This window comes from Lissotriton vulgaris, chromosome 4_1, assembly GCF_964263255.1.
Source record: "Lissotriton vulgaris chromosome 4_1, aLisVul1.2, whole genome shotgun sequence".
Taxonomy (NCBI): Eukaryota; Metazoa; Chordata; class Amphibia; order Caudata; family Salamandridae; genus Lissotriton; species Lissotriton vulgaris.
In genome coordinates, this window is record NC_141691.1 from 950,237,957 (window position 1) to 950,251,954 (window position 13,998).

Genomic DNA, 13,998 nt, shown 5'->3' on the forward strand with positions numbered 1-13,998 from the left:
AATAATGCAGCCTTTCTTTCATCTATTTTAAGTTTATAAAATTTCCTGGCTGCCGGTACCTCCGTTATGTTATAGATAATTGGGTTGGACCCATGTAGTCAGTGGGACCTGGGTAAATAGTCGATATATATATATAAAGGGGTCCCAGACCAAGAACAAAATCAATTATTGAATATCACAATATTTAGTTGAATTGATCCGAAAACAAATGAGGGTGCTCAGTGTTTTTTATTTTCACTGCACCGTTATAACCATTCAATGATCAGTAAATTGGTAATAGCATACACAAATTCAATGCGCCCACAGGGAAAGGGAAAAGTGCAGGGGAAAAAACATTTTTGATAGTTGTACATCACTAGTCAAAATTCTCATATGTATAAATCCACAAGTGTAAATCGTAAATACAATTGATCCCCATACGAGAGGTCAAATACAGTAAGCATACATCAAAACATTTTCATAGCAGGAGAACTCCTAATCTGCTGTGTGCATCATGCTATTGTTAGGAGTCCGTGTGAAGGACTGGGTTATTTAAGACCCAGCGGTGCCAGGGGACAACACCTGAAACCTTCGTGGGTAACCTGTTCCGGCGTACAAATGACAGAGACACGGGACACTTCCTTTGGCGTCAAAGATTCGAGGTTTATTTACTGCAGGGAACACAGAAGTCACGTGAAGTACACAGCATGTAAGTTCGCGGGATCTGATTCAATTTGCTACTGTGGATCGCTCCTTTTTATACAGTTTTCGCTCATAGGTTAACATGGTACACAAAGGTTTACAACTTGGTTCCCATCATTATCCCCAAGAGGGGTCGCTTTGATGTATTCAAGGTCCGGAACATAAGTACAGAAACATTTGGTGGTTCCCAACTGTAAAAACCCATCTTCCCACCATTAGTACATTCCAATCGGTAGTAAACAGATCGAACGAGGAACGGGGACAGGTGTAGAGGAAGGCAGAAACAGTGGGGAGATCGGAAAGGGTGTAAAAGGGGTGGTATCGGGAAACACGAGCTGCAGGCATCAAAGGGACGTGCCTAATGAGATGCACGGCTAAGACAATAGACCGGCACGGCAAGATGTGCCTCGAGCGGGGCCATCTGCCTTACAGTATCATCCCCCTCATCATAAAGACACTTTCAAAGGAAACGTGTCTTCCGCAAGAGTCTTGGGAATCCCAGGGTCGCGAAGCGGACAGCATCCGTTCGCTGGCTACTTGAGGGCAAGAAACAAAATGGATGCCGTATCTAAGATGGAACCCGTGGGTACAGATATAGAAACCCACGAAACAGACGAACGGTTTAGGTTAACACAGCGAAACTGCGTACACCCACTAAACTCGTCATTTGCGGTTCATAGATACCAGACTCGACCATATTTGTGCGAGTCGAAAACACCACTTACAATCATCACGGAACCTCACGTGGTGTAGATAAATGTCTACGTTTCGACCCAGATGTTGTAGGACATTAGATCCTTACTGCACGGGTCTTTGTCAGGACGTGGAGGGAAGGTGGGGGGGTGGGGCTGATTCCTAAGCATAATAGAATAGAGACTAATTACTTAAAATGGTCTCAAAGAGACCCGAAACAGTATGATAACGGAAAAGCCCGTTATCTTCAATATTAAAATGAAATTATTTAAATAAAGGTGAGAAAAATTATTATACTGAGGATGAGCCACATGTTGCACGCAAAACATTATTTAAAATGACCTGATAGGAAGGCAAGGAGGGTGTAGTCTAAGGTGGCCAGAGAAACGTGGTCCGTGACAAATCTGTGGCTTTTTTTACGGTAGGTGCTTGGAAGCGCTATCCGTATCTAAAGGACCATAATGAAATATGGGGCCAATCATTCTTATGAAAGTCAAAGATATCACTTAGACCATACATTTTAAAATACTCTTAGAGGCCTACCTCATCATTCAGGATGGCAGGATTAAAGAAATTATCTGGTTCATGTTCCTCCGTCAAAACTGGAATGGGGTTTTTTTCTTTAAATTTAAAGCGGTACGATCTCTCGTATATATCTGCAATAGCGAAGGGTAAAAAACGAGTCAATACTACGGCCAAACACAAGCGACTAAGTCAAAGAGCGCCCGCAGACATTGCCTGTCAAAGACTCACCCCAGGGAATTGTGATTATTACGGAGCGTCCGAGCCTGCATCTCTTCGCGTCTCCTGAAACCAGGAAGTGCTGCCACTGGTAACACGAGAGGGTTACAAACCTCGATGACTATAAGTGAAGAAAGACTCCCGTTGCTATTGGTGACGGGGAAGCATTTTGCGGGTAAACCGAGTGGTTAGCAGACCTCAGTGACTATGAGTGGAGAAAAGACTCCCGTTGCTATTGGTAACCGGAGAAACATATTTGAGAGAATTCAATTAATACTACCCAGATTGGCCTACACCCTCTATATGTTTTTGAAATGCGTGGCGTGTCTGTTTACAATCTAAACAACGTTGATCAGCCAGAGCAACAGAGCCTGTATCATCATGTTGCGCGGACCTGCCAAACAGAGCGGTCAAGGCGCATGGTGAATCATAGCAATGCATTTGAACCCTTGGTTCAGCCAGGTTTAGACACAGGGAGATATCGCCATTTGCAGAACTGGGTAAGCCATTATTCATCAGCAGAAAACAAAGTGGCTAAAGCATTCGTTATAAAGCGCGAACCTGCCGAGCATGGCGGTCGGGCCCATGATACATCAAGCTGATTCAATTTTCATGATAAGCAACACATGGAATTACTGAGAGATACACCAATGACAGTAAGTGATTATGTCGTCAAACTTGCGTGAACCTACCACATGGTGGTTAAACGCACAGTAAACATGAAAAATCAGAGGGTAGCCAATTGAGCAAAACTACTCTCGGACTCATTCAAGCCCATGCGTACTGAATCAAAAAATCGAATCCATTTGATCGCCCTGACATTAAGGATAGGTTCTATGTTACCACCCCTTGGACCCAGTTTCACCTGTTCCAATATAGTCCACTTAAGGCTTTCAGGGGGTGATTTTTGTCATTGCAATGGTCAACCAGGGGGGCTCCTTCAACCTTACACTTTACATGGCTGCAGTGTTGCCAAAAAACGTACCTTAGCACGTTGTTGTGTCTGTCCCACATATATCAAATCACAGGGGCATGTTATGCAGTACACCACATTGGTGGAGTTACAGTTTGTGTGTGATTTTAGTGAAACATGCTGTTGTTTATGAGAAAATACTTTGGTTTGAATTGTCGCTGGACAAGCCTTGCAAGAGCCACATCGGTAGTGTCCCACAATAGGAGGTAGATTCCACATAGACGCAATGGATGGTTCATTGTGGGTCATGAGAAATGAGCACACCACGTGGTCACGAATGTTCTTCGCTTTCTTAAAAGCGTGAAGGGGTAGGCAACTGCTGTCAAGGTCCTCCGAGATCAAGTTCCAATATTTATTGATAGTTTTCTTTATCACATTACTTTTTGTCGAAAAAGTGGTTACGCAGATGATCCGTTGGTCATTGTTGCTGTGTTGCTCTCCCGGCTGTAGTAAGACTTCTCTTGGGTTAAACCATGCTCTCTTTTTGGCTTTTTTGACCAAACGTCTCGGGTATCCACGTTCCAATAATCGGTCCATCAGTATTGCCGATTGCTCCATATAGTCATCTTTTTTGCTACAATTGCGCCAAATTCGCAAAAATTGGCCAAAAGGCAAGTTATCACGGAGCCCCCTCGGGTGATGACTGGAATATAGAAGCAGGGAATTCCTCTCCGCGGGCTTCCTGAAAAGGGTAGTGTGAAGGGTCTCATTCTCCACGAAGATAGTAAGGTCTAAAAAGTCAATGGATTTTTTATCAAAATGGATGGTGAATTGTATGTCTGGAGACCTACTATTAAGCCAGTTGAAAAAGTTAGTGATTTCATCTTCAGTTCCTGCCCAGATTAAAATGATGTCATCAATGTACCTCATCCACATGTGTATCTGGGATCTGAAGGGGTTGACATCATTGAGTACGAACATGTCTTCATACATTGACATAAAAATTATGGCCAGGTCTGGGGCAAACGCCGCCCCCATCGCGACCCCCTTGGTCTGGAGGTAAAAACAATTCCGGAAGATGAAAAAATTCCTCATCATAGCAATTTTAAGTAGTAGGATGATGAAGGATGTGGGTACCCGAGTGGGTGCCTCCCGCTTGTCGAGCGCGATTGTCATTGCCACAAGGGCCTCCTCTTGGGGTATGCTGGTATAAAGTGACACAATGTCACATGTTGCCAAGAGTTCTTGTTGGGAATCATATGGACGTCCATCAATCATGTTAATTGTGTGTGTAGTATCTCGTAGATACGTTGTGGTCGCTTCCGCCAGGGGTTTCAGAAAAAAGTCTATGTATCTACATAGGGGTTCCAAAAGTGAGCCGCACCCAGATACTATGGGTCGTCCTGGAGGCTGGTGAAGATCCTTATGTACTTTAGGTAAAGTATAAATGGTAGGAAGGCGTGGGTTCTTCTGGTTCAGGTACTGAAATTCATGTTCCGATAGGAAGCCTTGTTGTAGACCATCCTGTGTGATCCTCAGAATCTCGGCTTTGAGATCTTTTGACGGGTCACCGCCCAGTTTTTTGTAACTGATCCCATCATCCAACTGCCTCATAATCTCCCTCGTGTAGTTATCCAAATCCTGGACGACAATGGCACCACCCTTGTCTGCGGGTTTTACTACCACTTCCGTGTTGTTTCTTATAGATGTTAGCGCAAGTTTCTCAGCTCTGCTGGTGTTATATTTAACAAATTTCTTCTCATCCAAGATTTTCTTCACATCACGTAGCACAAGACTTTCGTATGCCAGGATGCACTGAGTCATAGCATGAGTTGGTGGTACGAAAGTGGATGGTACCCTCAAATTTGTAGCTGACGTGGACTGTTGGAAGGGTTTTTCCCTAAAAAAGTATCTGAGTCGTATTTTCCTGAAGAACTTATGAAGTTCAACTACAGTATTGAAGGCATCAGGTGTAGATGTAGGAGCAAAAGATAGACCGCGACTGAGTACTCTAATTTCATCATCCTTTAAGGTGTATTTTGAGATGTTGATCACAGGGGAGGTTTTCTCTACCATCTGTAGTTCTTCCTGCGGGTTGATCTTTCTCCGTGTTACTCCTGGGGGAAGTTCACCTGTTTTGTGCCTCTCCCTCTCCCGGAGTCCCACTCCTGTCCCACATTGGATTGGCCCCTGCCAGTGCCCCTGTTCCAGTCGTTCCCTCTGCCACGTGGGGGTCTGCATCCTCCCTGTTCTAAAAAAGGAATGGGTTGGTATGACGGTCCGTAAGAGTCCTGATATCCGTATGCCCCACTTGGGCCCGCTCGTTCTGAATCCTCACCAGAACTATATGACGAATCAGAGAAAGTCGTAAAGTTGCGTCTCCCCCTGAAGGAGCCACGTCCACGGTTGGTGAATCTTCCCTGGCTGTCCTGTCTGTAGTACTCGTCCTGCAGGTAGGGATATGTTCTTTTTTTATCATAAAGTTTGACGTCACGTGCTAGTTTTTCAAGTTTCCTTTTTATCGTGGTTGTCTCAAAATCCTGAAGGGTCGCCACGAGTTTGGTCAGGGCTTCTTTTGAGTTGGTAATGGTGGAGTCCCCAGTTATTTCAGCCTTCAATTCCGCTATCTGCTTGGTGCACCTTGGTTTGGTGGATAATGCTCTACGCAGTTCCCTGTTTGCTAGTGAGCAGGCGGAATCAAACCACCTTGGCTCTTTCCCTTCCTTTGGCAATGGAACTGACAAAGAAGTTTTTATGGCTAGACAAAGTTTACCAAAGTCGGCGATTATCCTGTGACAGTTCCCATCCATGGATAAACAAGTGTTGATTAACTGGGGATATTCCCTTTTTACACTTTCCAATATTGCCGCACTATCAACTCCCCTCCATTTTAATGGCACCATCACCAGAGGGTGTAATGTTCTTGCGCCATTTAAGTTAGCATATACCTGGCTAGGGCCTAGGTGCAGAGTCACTGTGAGGGGGTTGTGATCGCCAAAAGATGTTTCCGTCACTGTAAATTTTGTTACGCAGTCTAATAAATGGGGGGACATAAAGATAAAGTCAACAGTAGAAGAGCAATCCCTGCCTCTGAACGTCGGAGCATGATATGTGCTAGGAGCGTAACCTCTATCCATATCATTGCTGAGGGTGTGTTCAGTTAATATGTTGACTAATTCAATACCCCTTCGTTCAGCTTGATCAGAGTGATTTCTGTCCTCAGTCCAGTAGTTCTTTGGGACTTTCGCATTAAAGTACCCTCCGATTAAAATCCCTATCTCCTCCTCTGTTTCTAAATTGGTTTCAAGATTTCGTAAGGTCTTAGAGAGTGCTTCAAAGTTCTTATTAGGTACAGAATAAAAATCATTATTATAAAAGTTAATTAAATAAATCCGGGTCTTTTGCTTGAACTCCAAGATCTATATATTCGGGTTCGCTCTTGATAAGTCTCTGATTGTGCCACCGGCCAGTATCTTAATCCCAATAAACAAGCCTCCCACTAGGCGGCCAAAATCAGGCTTAGGTGCTGTCACGCTAAAACAATGGTAGCCCTCTATATGTAGATTCCCAACAGCCCATGTCTCCTGAAACATAATAATGTCTTTACCATCCAATAGCTGGACCCATTGTGGGTCTGACAATCTTGATTCTAACCCTGCCACGTTCCAGCTAAGGATTGACAAGTCACAGTGGTTAGAGTGGCTAGCTGACTTGCTCCTAACACTCATATCTATGCTCCGCTTAGAGATAGTTAGTGTAGGAGTTGCATCCTCTTGTATGGCTAAGGGTGTGGCAGTGTGATGGTGCGCTACTATTTCCTGGGTCGTGTTGGCTAGTGTTGGTAATAAATATTCCTCATTATCATTACTTTCTTCTTGAGATCCAATGTTACCTCTCCTATTCCCCAGTCAGTCCTGATCTTCTAAATTTGAGAAGGCATGTTCAAACCGGTTGTAGGTTGGGATGTTATATAAGGACCTCAACTCGTTCTGAGGCAAGTTCCGGTTTAAATTTGTCCTTAGATATGGCCTCTCACTGTGGTTGTACAGGGGCATGATGGGAAAATGTGGGTGTGGCATTGGGTGTGCTGGGAATATAGCCTGATGACACTGGGCACGGCCGTTCATAAAGCTAAAATCTTGATTCAGTTGGTGCAAGGGGTTATTCCCGGGGTTAGAGTTTGGGGCTATTAGGTGTCTGTAAAAGTAGCCCAGAGGGAGCAAAGTCATATTAAATTCCCAAGGTGAGGGCAGTGGGGCATTAGCAAGGGATTTTTGAGCCCATTGAGGGGATCTGAAATTTATAATTATGCAATCCCCCTCAAACTTTATTCTCAACGGGCCCACCCACCCTACTTTTTGTGTTTGGATAATCTCCCTTGCTCCTTCCATTGGGAAATTGCGATTTATGGATAGCCAATGGAGGATCTTATTTTTGAGGGTGATGGGGTTTTCCTCTTGGTCATTCCTTATTTTGGGCACATTGACTAAAACCAACACATACGTTCCACATTCAGGCGGCAGGCTGATGCGGGAAGATATCTTCCTCGTGTTGGTTGCCATGTTTTGTTCAGGTGGGACTGTTGGGCGGGTTTGGGCGTCATTCTTAGTTTGTCTGATTGGGACCCTTCGACTTTTATCAACATTTTGTTCCGTGCCTTCCAAACTAACTACTTTAGTCATATTAGATTTAAGGGCATGTTAGGCTGGAGGTTGATTTTTGCTTGTGCTTGGTGTTGGCATCGGGGGAGTGAGTTTAATGTGACCATCTGTGTTCGTATTAACCCCATTGTTTTTGGACTTAGTTCCACTTAATATCCCCACATTGGATTCATTTGTTACAGTCTGCCCTATGCCTAGTTTTGTTACATGATCATCTTACACTCTCAGCCTCTTATCCATATTTAGGATTTGTTGGTTTATTGGCCCTAAAAGGATAGTCAGTAAGGTCTCCATCCTCCCCCAGAATCCTTCGTTCCCCATTGCTGCACTAGCTTCTGTAGTGTGGGTATCTATTTCGTTAGATTGATCTTCCCCCTTATCCCTTTTCCGCTCTACAGAAGCAGGTATCCTTCGACGTTGCTTGCGCCCACCCTTGTTTCTCTGTTTTTTTGGTGATAGCTCAGTGTCTAAGTGTTTCAATTTTTTCTTGGCTTTTTGCCCCCTGGTAAGCTCAGGAATACTGTCACTTTTGTCCCTCTCAGTGTTTGATATATCAAGGTCCGGACATGGGTCAGTGCCATCTAGATGTGCCAGGTTGTTGACCAGTGGTACACAAGAGTCTTGACTTATGTTCATATCAGACCCGAGCATAGTAGGAGTTGATGATAGCCTATTAGCTGTGGTAAGATGTTCGAGGGGGGCCGTATCCACAATTATGCAGTTCTCATTAGAGTCTGTGCCTGGAAGCCCTGCATAGGATGCGGCAAGTAGAGAATCCAGGGAGTTTTCTTGATTCAAGCGAGGGGGCAAGCTTGGTGGGTTTAATCGGGATTTACTATGTGACAAATGTTTAGGCAGTTTAATATACTCTTATCACTGACCTGATAACAATGCGAATGGTCCAAGTGGAAGAGGCCTACCAAGGGGGGTGGCCCAGCCCGGCCTCTTCTGCCCTTTGCCCGGGCTTAGCCCGTGCTCTCCTGCGCACGACTCGTGGGGCGAGAGGCGTTCCTCTCCCTTTACGCGCCTCCGGGCACTCTGGTGTCGTCACTCGCGTGCCACAGCCACCGGGGCACCTGGGGATTGAAGTCCCTGCCCTTGCGGTGGAGATGGTGCTGGCGCTGGAGTGCGGGACCTGGTGAGACAGAAAGCCGTTCCCCTCACGGCGTTGATGCTGGCGCTGGAGTGCGGGACCCGGTACAGGTACAGCAAGAGCCGTTCCCCTCACGGCAAGCAAAGCAAGGCTCCCAATGAGCGCTCGGCGCTCCTCTCCCTTTACGTACCTCCGGGCGCTCTGGTGTCGTCACTCGCACGCCACAGCCGCCGGGGCACCTGGGGATTGAAGTCCCTGCACTCGCGGCGGCGATGGTGCTGGCACTGGAGTGCGGGACCTGGTGAGAAAGAAAGCAGTTCCCCTCACGACGTTGATGCTGGTGCTGGAGTGCGGGACCCGGTACAGGTACATCAAGAGCCGTTCCCCTCACGGCAAGCAAAGCAAGGCTCCCAATGAGCGCTCGGCGCTCCTCTCCCTTTACGCGCCTCCGGGCGCTCTGATCTCGTCACTCAGGCGCCACAGCCGCCTAGGCACCTGGGGATTGAAGTCCCTGCCCTCGCGGCGGCGATGGTGCTGGCGCTGGAGTGCGGGACCTGGTGAGACAGAAAGCCGTTCCCCCCACGGCGTTGATGCTGGCGCTGGAGTGCGAGACCTGGTACAGGTACAGCAAGAGCTGCTCCCCTCACAGCAAGCAAAACAAGGCTAAAAAACACTCTATCATCAAATGAGATTCCTAGGTAGTTATAAGATTTTACTGATTCTATTATTTACCCATTAACTTTCCATTGTCCCATTCCAGGTTTAAATAGTCCTATTGTCATAATTGCTTTTATTTGTAAGCTATTAGCTAAAATACAGTTGTTAAATGGTTCCATTGACCATTGTAAGCCTATTGGTGTATGACTAAGCAATATGGTGTAATCAGCATACTGTAGGTAATTTTCATTTATAACCTGAAAACTTTGCAGAATAAGAATTAACATTCTGTAAGTGGAGAGGTAAATTAGCGGTAAAACGAATAAAAAGACATGGTGCTAGTACGCAGCCTTGTTTCAATCCACTAAAGCTTTCAATGTGAAAATTAATATGGCTGCCATCCCAAAATTTCACCTGCACCCATGTATTTGAGTATAATAGCATGATCATATCTAATAATTTTTTAAGTGCCCCCCAAGTAGCCAATTTTCCCACAACATATTGCGGGAAAAGAGTCAAATGCAGCTTTCAAATCTACAAAGCAAATGCATTATTTTAGTTTTTTGTGTATTGCCCTCTCTGCTGACAGTGTAAGGGACAGTAGATTTGTAATCGTTGATTGTCTTCTTTGGAATACAGTTTGATAAATGTCTATTATTTTTGCTGATAAGGCCCACTCTTCCAAATCCTTAAGTAGGGATGTAGCAAAAACAATTGCCTCCACATCGGTTAGGGCTATTAGTCAGTAATTAGTCAGGTTATCTGGTAGGCCGCTCTTATAATTAGGTTGTATAATACTCCCTTGACAGGATTTTGGGACGATTTGGATGTCACCAAATCTTTAAATAACGGAGTGAAAATTCTTGCTCACATATCTGTTTTAGCTTTAAAAACATCATACAATTTGGAGATGTAGGAGTCCCAGCTGGTTTCAGAAATGTTAGCACTATTCCCCCTCCTGCTACCATATTCTAAATCGTTGATTGTTTCACAGAAGGTTTTTAAATTGTTGGTTTTACAGGAGTAATACAGCTTTGTCCTTATTTCTTCAAGAGGGGCCCTTTTTGCCTTCAAAATCTTAGTTTAATATATTCTTCTCAAACATTTCAGTGAGCACTTTTGGAAAGTGTGTGTACAATCAGGTTGCTTAAATATTGTCCTTGTTGCTTTATTAAGAGGCTTCTTTTGAAGCTATAGATTGTGTGAGTACCACCTGTTAGATGTTGGCCTGATAGGGTTGCCCCTAGCTGTTTTTTAACTGGAAAGTGGTCTATTAATGAGGAACATAGGCTGGGCCAAATTTTCACCTTGGGTTTTCCCAATTGAAGCTCACAGAGTGCCGAGGATATTTTGGTTTCAGCAAAGGCCAGGGCCCTTATTTATGAAGCCTTGCGTCAGTTTTGCGCCGCCGGTGCGTCACTTTTGTGACGCACCAGCGGCGTACAAAATGCGCCTTGTTGCGCCATATTTAAAAAGTGACGCATCTAAATAGATGCGTCACTGTTTAAACCCCTGCGCCACATTATACCTGCGTCAGGTATAATGTATGCAGAGGGGGCGTTCCCCCGCAAAAAGCCTCGTAATAGTGACGCAGTGAAATCTATGAGATTTCACTGCGTCACTTTTAGGATGCTGTTGCGTCAAAATCTTGCGCCTGCCTCACAGCAGCCGTAAGACTGACGCAAGCCCTTTCACATGGGGCTTTCCCCATGTGAAAGGACGCATTGCTGGAGTTGCGTCACTTTTGTGACACACTCCAGCAATGCGTCACTTTTGCGCTCACAGATACGTCAGAAATACTGACGTATCTATAAGTCCTTGCGACATGATGCGTCATACATTAAATATGACGCATCATTGGTGTCGCAAGGAGTGCACAGTGAAAAGTGACGCATCGCTGTTTTCACGCAGCGATGCGTCACTTTTCATAAATGAGGCCCCAGGATTTTAGATTGTTTAGATGACTGCCATATCACCCTTCTTAAAATGAAAGCCATTGGATTTGCTCAAGATTTCATGACTTTAGGTGATAATTAGATGTTAGAGCCAATGATATATTTTGAGGATTGTGGACTCTTTCCAATCAGGAGCAAAATGGTACAAACCAATTCCAGATTCTAAATCCACTGAGATGATAGTGGGTTTTTTTTTTTTTTTTTTATAAAATGTTTTTTCCTCATTCGCCTCCAACCACAGCTTACATGAAATCCATAGACTGCTGCTGTTACTCCAGAAGGAGAGGTAGGCCCAACAGTTTGATCTTGCCCCTCAGCGCTACCAGCAACATACCCACTTCATCCTAGTTGCTGCACTCCCTTTGTTACTAAGGAGGGTGGTTGCACTCTCATCAGGAATAAACCAGGGCTAGTATCACCGATCGTCACAAGCTTAGCCACTGCCTGAGAGCTTCCTTAGGGCTTCATCATAGGACACACAAAAAAAATCAGACTGCTTACCAGTTTAGTAGTTTGTTCCAAATGATCTTTTTTTTGAGTTTTTCAACCGAATCAAATCCATTTTAGAGGTGTTATATAAGGAAGACAACCACTCCGGATGTGTGGAAAGTATTACTTCAGCCCGTCTCTTACAGATTTCATGTCTGGCTAAAAGAATTGCAAAAAATAAGAAGTCTCTATCCGGGTCAGTGATATCCCTCCAGATGCCAAAAATGATAGATTCAAGGGAAATATGTATTGTATACCCCAGAATTGATGTTACAGAATCTCCGATTTTGCTCCAAAATTCTGCCAGTGAAGGACAATCCCAAAAACATGTGTATATCCGGGGCGCTTTCCAGATTGCATTTTTTACACTTAGTAGGGGTGCCTTTGGACATTTTAGAGAGCCTTGCCAGGTAGAAGTAAGCCCTATGTGTTGTAAAATAGTGGTTTCTTCTCAACCATTCTGGCTTTACGGTCGAGAAAAGGATGTTATATGAAGACCGCCAGAGGGGCTCCCAATCAATATCCGGAATGGCCTCCCCCATAATTGGTCGGCCAGATTGAATTCACCGTCAATAGCCTCTTCAATATCTCAATAGTAAAAAGATATTTTTAACCTGCATATTAGTAACCTGCAAAGGAAGGTAAACGGTTTCAGTATATAAATATATACATGCATTTATGTGTAAGTTTTCAATGTTTTCCTTGTTCCATAGACTCTTTTGTTCCTGCACCTTAACTCCAGCTGGTGTTTCATTGAGCTTCAGTATCTGTAAAGATAACTGTACTTTAACAGCAAGTGACCCAAATGTAGCCTCATTGAAGGATCCTTGTCTTCTCACTGTATTGTATTTTTGTACTACTCGGCTGACATGAAATTGGGAAAATTAAACTTTTTAAAAATGAAAAAAGTTAAAAGATATTTCTTTGTTCCCTACTGGTTTGTTAACTAGATGGTCTTCCAAGGGGTTCCCGTGCCCTAATTGAATCTTCTGATTTTGAGACCAGCTCAATAACTGCAGGTATTTTAACCTAGACAAACCAACCACCAGCTTATCATTTAAGGTTGCCCATGGCAATAGCGATCCACCAACCGTGAGGTCCCCCCATACTACTACTCCACATGTTTTTAAAGGGGCAGCCAACTGATCTTTTAAGCAGCTGGCAGTTCCCGGGCTGTCCCACATGGGAGCAAGCCTTGAATAATATTCAAGACCTATTAATTGCTTTATCCTGGCCCAATTTTGGGGCAAGACGCTTAGGACCTTCAGTCTGACCTTCTTAAAAAAATGTTGTCCCCATATTTAAACATAAAGCCTTCTTGAGGAAGCCCTAGTTGTTCTAGCATGGCCAGGAAAGTTATACCTCTTCCTGATGAATCAGGGTTTTTTAGCAACATTCTGGAATATGACAACTGAAAGGCCCATGCATAATATTGGATATCCGGAAGAGCCAGACCTCCTTTCTCCCTCCTCCGTCTCAACTTCTTCCATGATATTCTCACGGTTTTAGATGCCCAAACAAAAGAATTAATGGATTTCTGAAATGTATCCATTAATGTTTTCTCAAAGTTCAAAGGGATGGTGCTAAGCAGGAACGTGATTTTTGGCGCAGGATAAACATTTTTATAAGACTTACTCTGCCCAATATAGACAGAGGTAGATGTTGCCAAGATTTCATAAGGGCTTGAGATCCCTTCAAAATTTTATTACAGTTAATTTTAGGTATTTGGCCTATCTTTGGAGTAATCCCTATTCCAAAATAGCGAAGCTCCTTCTTCGTTTGGTATCGGGACACTGGCAAGTTCCAAGTCATTATCTCAGTTTTGTCTTCGTTGACCTCCTACCCAGAGACCGTGCCGAAATCTCTAGCGAGTTCAATCACTCGAGGGAAAGAAGAGTCCAGATCTGATGCCAAAATAAGGATGGCATTGGCATACAGGGCTACCTGGGAGGACCTACATTCACTTTACCCTTCTCCTTATCCTGAGCTAGCAATATCTCACCCCCCCCCCTAAGGTTTCTGCACTACTCATAATATTTACTTAAACGCTTTAAAGAAAGACCTCAGTAAAGGTGTCAGTCTGGGGCATCTAGTCAACATATCACTCTTTTTGTC

At 44.3% G+C, this 13,998-nt stretch overlaps 1 pseudogene; it reads left to right on the forward strand.

The window, feature by feature from the left end:
- Positions 1 to 5,300: 5,300 nt before the first annotated feature.
- Positions 5,301 to 13,998, forward strand: part of LOC147722747 (uncharacterized) — a 69,684-nt pseudogene continuing 60,986 nt past the window's right edge.